Source organism: Sycon ciliatum, chromosome 4 (genome assembly GCF_964019385.1).
Source record: "Sycon ciliatum chromosome 4, ocSycCili1.1, whole genome shotgun sequence".
NCBI lineage: Eukaryota > Metazoa > Porifera > Calcarea > Leucosolenida > Sycettidae > Sycon > Sycon ciliatum.
The window spans coordinates 12,947,434-12,953,779 of record NC_088646.1 but is presented as its reverse complement, the minus strand read 5'-3'; positions in this window follow the sequence as shown (position 1 = coordinate 12,953,779).

Here is a 6,346-nt window from a genome sequence, read left to right as displayed (position 1 = left end):
CCTGGCGAAATAGCGGAAAACACACGTCTGCCACACAAGCTCTCTAAGCTGCAAAGTCACACTCTGGCCTTCTCACCACCCATCATCACCATCAGTTCGCGCATGGCGCCTTGGTGGGATAGCTGCTGTTATGTGCTGGTGGTGGTGGTGGTGGTGGTGGTGTGTGTGTGTGTGTGTGTGTGTGTGTGTAAAAAATGAAAAAGACCAAAAACTAGGGATTCACTGGCCAGAAAAAGCCACTTCATAGCTGTGTGGTGTAGACCAGGATGAATAGTGGCGGTCAATTCTTCAGCCTTGCAAGCTGTTGAATGGTGCAATCCCAGCACCAGTTGCTATGGCTTTTGCTGTAGCATCGCTATCATCGCCTCTGGTGATGGGCGTCAAATGGTCAAAATTAATGGTGTGTGTGTGCGTGTGTATGTGTGTGTGTGTGTGTGTGTGTGTGTGTGTGTGTGTGTGTGTGTGTGTGTGTGTGTGTGTGTGTGTGTGTATGTATGTATGTGTATGTGTCAAATTGACAGGAGACTTGGTCGGATAGTTACGATGCCGACACTCTCCTCGTCGCCCCCCACCTCGGAGTCCTTCGCGAGGCCTTGCAAGCCCGCAAGTGGAGCTAACTACCGCACGAAGACGACGACTTGGAACGACTCTGAGCATTGGCTCATGGAATGTTCGCTCTGTTGTGGAGAGTGATGGACCAGTTCAAACGGCAGCCGTGGGAGGAATCGTTTCCGATGATAAGCCAGATCCATAGCTGCCGGAGTTGGCTCTCTCGAACATGGTTCCTGAGTCCCTGACCTCTCTCTCTCAGCGGACTGCCGTCGCTCGTCGTTCCATATTGTCGGCCCCGCAAGGGGACACGTGACCGTAATGGCAGTGATTACCAGGACCAGGACCAGGTGTATGTGTGCGTGTGTGTGTGTGTGTGTGCGTGTGTGTGCATGCGTGGTGTGTGTTTAGGGGGGGGGGGGGGAATGATTTCTCAGTCTAGCTCTGCACTTTTGGGTTTGGAAGTTAGTTGACACATAGCATCTGCCAGCATCTATAATGGTGGTGTCCGGTAGAGCAACCCCTGGGTAGCACTAGCAGATTGGCGGTTCTGCGCACCAATGCATGTTTGCTGGTGCGTCACCGGTAATTGCATTTTGCAGTTTGGACGCGGTGATTTGGTGTATCATTCTCTTCAGATTTGATGGGGTGTGCGACTCTCTGTTCAATGATCTGGGACATCTGCAAACACCTGTACAGTCTACAATGCACGAGTCGCACAGTTAGCTTCAACTCTTCTCAAATTCTGCTCTGGAACTTGGATAGCGTCAACTACATGTACATGTATGTTTGAAAGTAGTTGATGGAGATTTGTTGGCCCGCTCGGGACACTGGGAGGATAGAACTAACTTCTTGTCTGAGGATGATGAATTCAATCCGACGGACACCCACAGTTTTGTGAAATTGTAGATTCCTGCCAACTCCTGGCCGGGCCTATCCGAAGCTACCCGTAGCATAACCCGGGATGACAGAGTCTGTGGTGTTATCATAGTTATGGACTCTGGCGCGTACCAGTATACTGTACTACAATGTACATGTACATGCATTATTTAATCCGACCCGTAACCTGGTAACGTCACGTCCAATGCAAGGTACACTCGGTACTCTTGCTGACTGTACAGTAGTAGGATGTGTTGCATGACATCTAATAATTATATAATTATTAGTTCTTTTCTTCTTTACCTCTCATGTAAATTGACACCATCTGCGCCATATCTTCCTAACTTTTTTGTTGTTGAAATCCGACCCTGAGCGGTGCGTCCACGTACATTATATTCACACGTCTTTTAAAATATCATGAAAAGAACTCAAAGCAAATGAAAAGAACCCAAAGTTAAAGAAAAGAACCCAACCAGCCGCACACGGAGCACACAAGAGGCAACAGCATACATACATGTATGTACATGTAAGCTTCTAAAAAAACGTATCAATGAAATCCATAAATCTAGACCGGAACCTGAGCCTCCGACACAGCTATGCGCTAGTGCAGCAGACGAAGCACCAGCCTCCAGAACCACGGGACGTTCGAACAGCTTCCTGCAACCCCGGAGACACATACTACAATACCTAACTGCCTGTCTGTAGTAGCGAGAAAGCTCTCTAACTATTACCTTTTTAAATGGATGCAGCGAATGGGATTTTCGGTCTCTGACCACTTTGGTGGGTCTGATCTACTCACCTCCCACCGCTTTAGTTTAGGAGCTGCATACATGTATGCACCTTGATCCTTGAAGGGTGGTGGCGTTCCTACGGATGCGGAAAACTCGGTCTGAGTCTCTAGCCGAGTCTCATGCGAACCGTGATCTTTTTACTACTTGCCCGCTAGGCTGGATATAAGTTTGTAGCCAGATGATGTACAGATTTTCAGTTAAAGTTGCATGAGGATAGCCTTGCTATGACGATAATGTGCATGATCTACTGAAGTAGCCTGTTATCTCTGTTCTCTTAGTCTTACATGTACATGCACATTGTATGCCTTTGTGGTATTGCTCCCATGCAACCTTGTGGTGTTGAGCACTCTAGTCTAGGCAATAACATTGTCGTTTAGGTTACACTGTGTCCTGTACTGCCTAGTAGTAGTACAATCATGTACTGGCTTGAGTCACGCCGCCTTGAGTTTCGACACTAAATGTCACTCTGTGCAGTTATGGTATTATGAATCTTATGATGCACTATACTTCAGACTCAGGTTTATGGCAACACATGATGAGTCCACAAAGGAAGAAACAGTTTTGTCCGCAGATGGAGTACCGGTAATACATGTGCATTGTGCATGTACATGTACATGTATGTTCTTTTCAAGAATAGACTTTGCTGCTCTGCAGCATAGTACCACCAGTGCCTGTGTTACACCATTTCCTCCACATACATGTACCGGTACTACTACTGGTACATGTATTCCTAGCCGCTTGGCCACATGGCCATGGGGCATATCCTAGCGCTAGCTGGCGTAGGTCGTCAAACGACGTGCCATATTTTATAAATAGTTATTAGTAGCCCCAAGAGTCGGGCACAGCCTAGAACTACATGACGACTGGGCCATAACCTAGAAGTAGAACTACATGACGACTGGGCCATAACCATGATAACCTCCACGACAGTCGACACTTTGTACTTGTCAAGTACCTTTAAAAGTGTAGTGTTCACTCCGCGATCCGAAGTCCGAGGCCGTGCTTTAACTCAGTGCGTCCGTTTAGAAGTACATGTACATGTACTTACATATACTTTTCTTTTCAAGCACTTCGAGTCCGAAGTTCTTCGTGGAAGGGTCTTGATAATGATTGGTGTTGCTTACGGAGAGCTTTGAAGCTGACTGTGCCCGTGTGCGTTTCTGTGCTTCATCACACTGACTGAATACAAGTTACATCTGCTATATCTACATGATGGACCAAGTCATGTACATGACTGCACACTATTGTGGCTGAGTCGGCACCACCAGTGAGGTGCGACTCTGTGACTTAGCTAGCGCTACTTCTCAAGATAGATAAGAATGACACGAAATGTCCACACGATAGGTTCTTGCCACGATGTTTTAGAATCTATCTATTTCAGTACAATCTACGCCAGTATGTACATGTATGTTGGGGCTGGCCATTGCATGTAGACCGCTGAGCGAACTACATAATCATTGTATTTCAAGTAAAATTTAAATGTCCCGTGACTTCACAAGAGACGACTGAGGTATTGCTGTTACATGTAGTATGGCAGATGAATCGAGATGATCAACACGAAAATTACAAATACATGTACAGTCATGTACATGTACAATATCTACGGCATGCGTGTAGTCACTGTAGTGTAGTATCAAGAGTATATTGGTGACTTTGTTGGTAGTATTGGTACATGTACATTGTACATGATGTACAACGTCAAGAACATGTATGTATGTGTACAATGTCATGTAGCATTGTAGGACGTGTGTGCATCACTGTTATCAGTGCAGTATTGCCTATTGCCAGTATTGGTGCAGGCACCAGCAGTGATTGCACTTCGAGGTCTAGTGTCGACTGAAGTACTGAAGACACTCAGTACATGTACATGTTGTTGGTTGACAGCATGAAACAAAGTGGAGGACACCGTGTTCGAAAACAGTGACCTTTCTACAACCATCCACGGTTGGTAGAGCCCAGGTCTGTTGAGACCATCTGAACCGTATGGGTCTTGACCCGTTTCTGACCCTCTTTATTCTACTAGGGGACTCTGAGATTTTTTTATAGACTTCTATTAAAGACCTATACGGTTCAGATGGTCTCAACAGACCGGGGCTCTACCAACCGTGGATGGTTGTAGAAAGGTCATTGTTTCCGAACACGGTGTCCTCCACTTTGTTTCATGCTGTCAACCAACAACATGTGTGAACTAAAACAAGGTTTATCGAATACCATGTACAGTACAATCATGTGCATGACATTGTAGGTTTTAGTGTAATGCCTAGTGCTACTAGCAGCTAGTACTGTAGTAGTGGTGCATGCACATAACCATTGAATCGTACATGTACCGGTACGTGTATCTGGCACAAAAAGTCACACAATGTTCTGTTCAAGAAAACATTGTTGATACAGGATAAGGATTTCGCTGCCCCCCCCTTGCACACACAACTACAATCATGTACAATGACTATGCACATGGGTCATGTATACCGGTATGAGCTTCTACTGAGCATACCCGGTACACGTATTATGTACAATAACTTCCCGTATGTCACATGACTGTCGCCTTGGAGTCGACCAATGACAGATCAAATTACGCGGGCTGGAAAGCGCGATCCTGCCTGATGAATGGTGATGGAACTAGTTCCACTGCCCGTCGTCAAGTGACGACGGGCAGTGGACGGAATCCACTGCCCGTCGTCACTTGACGACGGGCAGTGGACAGAATCCACTGCCCGTCGTCACTTGACGACGGGCAGTGGACAGAATCCACTCATGAGTCTACCATTTCAATGACAAGCTTCTGTGGTCTGAAAGTACATGCAAAAGTCGTGTACTGAGTCTGTAGTCCGTGTCCGGTTGTCGAAGTCACTCTCACTCAGCTCACACTGACACAGCCTCATACAGCCATACAGGACTCGAGTCAAGTCACAGAATGGTTCATGTAAACTCAAACGTCAAAGATTGTGAGTGATCTCCTTGGCTTGGGTGCATACGGGAAACCTGTACATACAGGACTCGAGTCACAGAATGGTTCTTGTAAACTCAAAGATTGTGAGTGTCACTGAGTGATCTCCTTGCGACCTTGGCTTGGGTGCATACGGGAAACACGTTCCAGTCACTCATACTCGGTCAGTACCGCTGTTCATCCAGCCCTTGCCGCTATCGCGGCGCGGGCTGGATTCCGCGGTACTGCCCTCATACTCGTGCAGGAACCTGTACGTACATAATACTGTACTGAAGACAATACATGGCAGATCTGTCTGGCTGAGGATGCGGACGCAACTGACAGGAAATGTCTGGAGTCTTGTCAAAGTAAGTTCTAAATGTGTCTCAGACTTCCCAGGAAATCACGAGACCAGACAAGCTGCAGCTGACTTCCACTAAACCTGTTTGTGTACCACTGTCATTTTGTACGTGTAGTCATGTGCTGATGAAGCCTGTACTGTAGCCTGTGTGAGCAGTACTAGTAGCGATCACCAGACAGCGGACACTGACATACATGTACAGTACATGGACATGCCGGACTCTTGACAGGACCGTTTCCCAATGTTTATACATGTACATGTACTGTATTTTATACAGTCATGTAAATGCCATGACTGTATCAAGGGTAGATAGATCCACACCACACACTGTACACAGCCAAGAGTTCAGTGCAATGTGAGTTGCTCACACTGCATCAGTGTACAATGCAATACTATTACTAGAACTACAATGACTTTGTAGCGTGGATACTACAAATCTACTCGCGTGAGTCGCGTCCGACTGGACTTTGGACGTACCAAAATGTATAATAAGGGCGGTGCCAATTCAAGTATAACATGTCGTTGTTTTCTACAACAACACCAGTCATCGCTGCATGTACAAAATTAAATGTACAATCATGTACATGTACACGTACACTGTACATGTAGTGATGTACCACAATGTAGAGTCTACCATGGATACAGTGAACAGTACTAGCAGTATGCTGCATCGATACAGTGAACAGTACAGTACAGTATGCTGCATCGATACAGTGAACAGCACTAGCAGTATGCTGTATCGATACAGCATACTGTATATCCTACAATAGTTGGGATGTCCCCTTTTCAAGTACAATGTACAATGTACAGTCATGTAACAGTTTGCACGTTGGCAGGAAA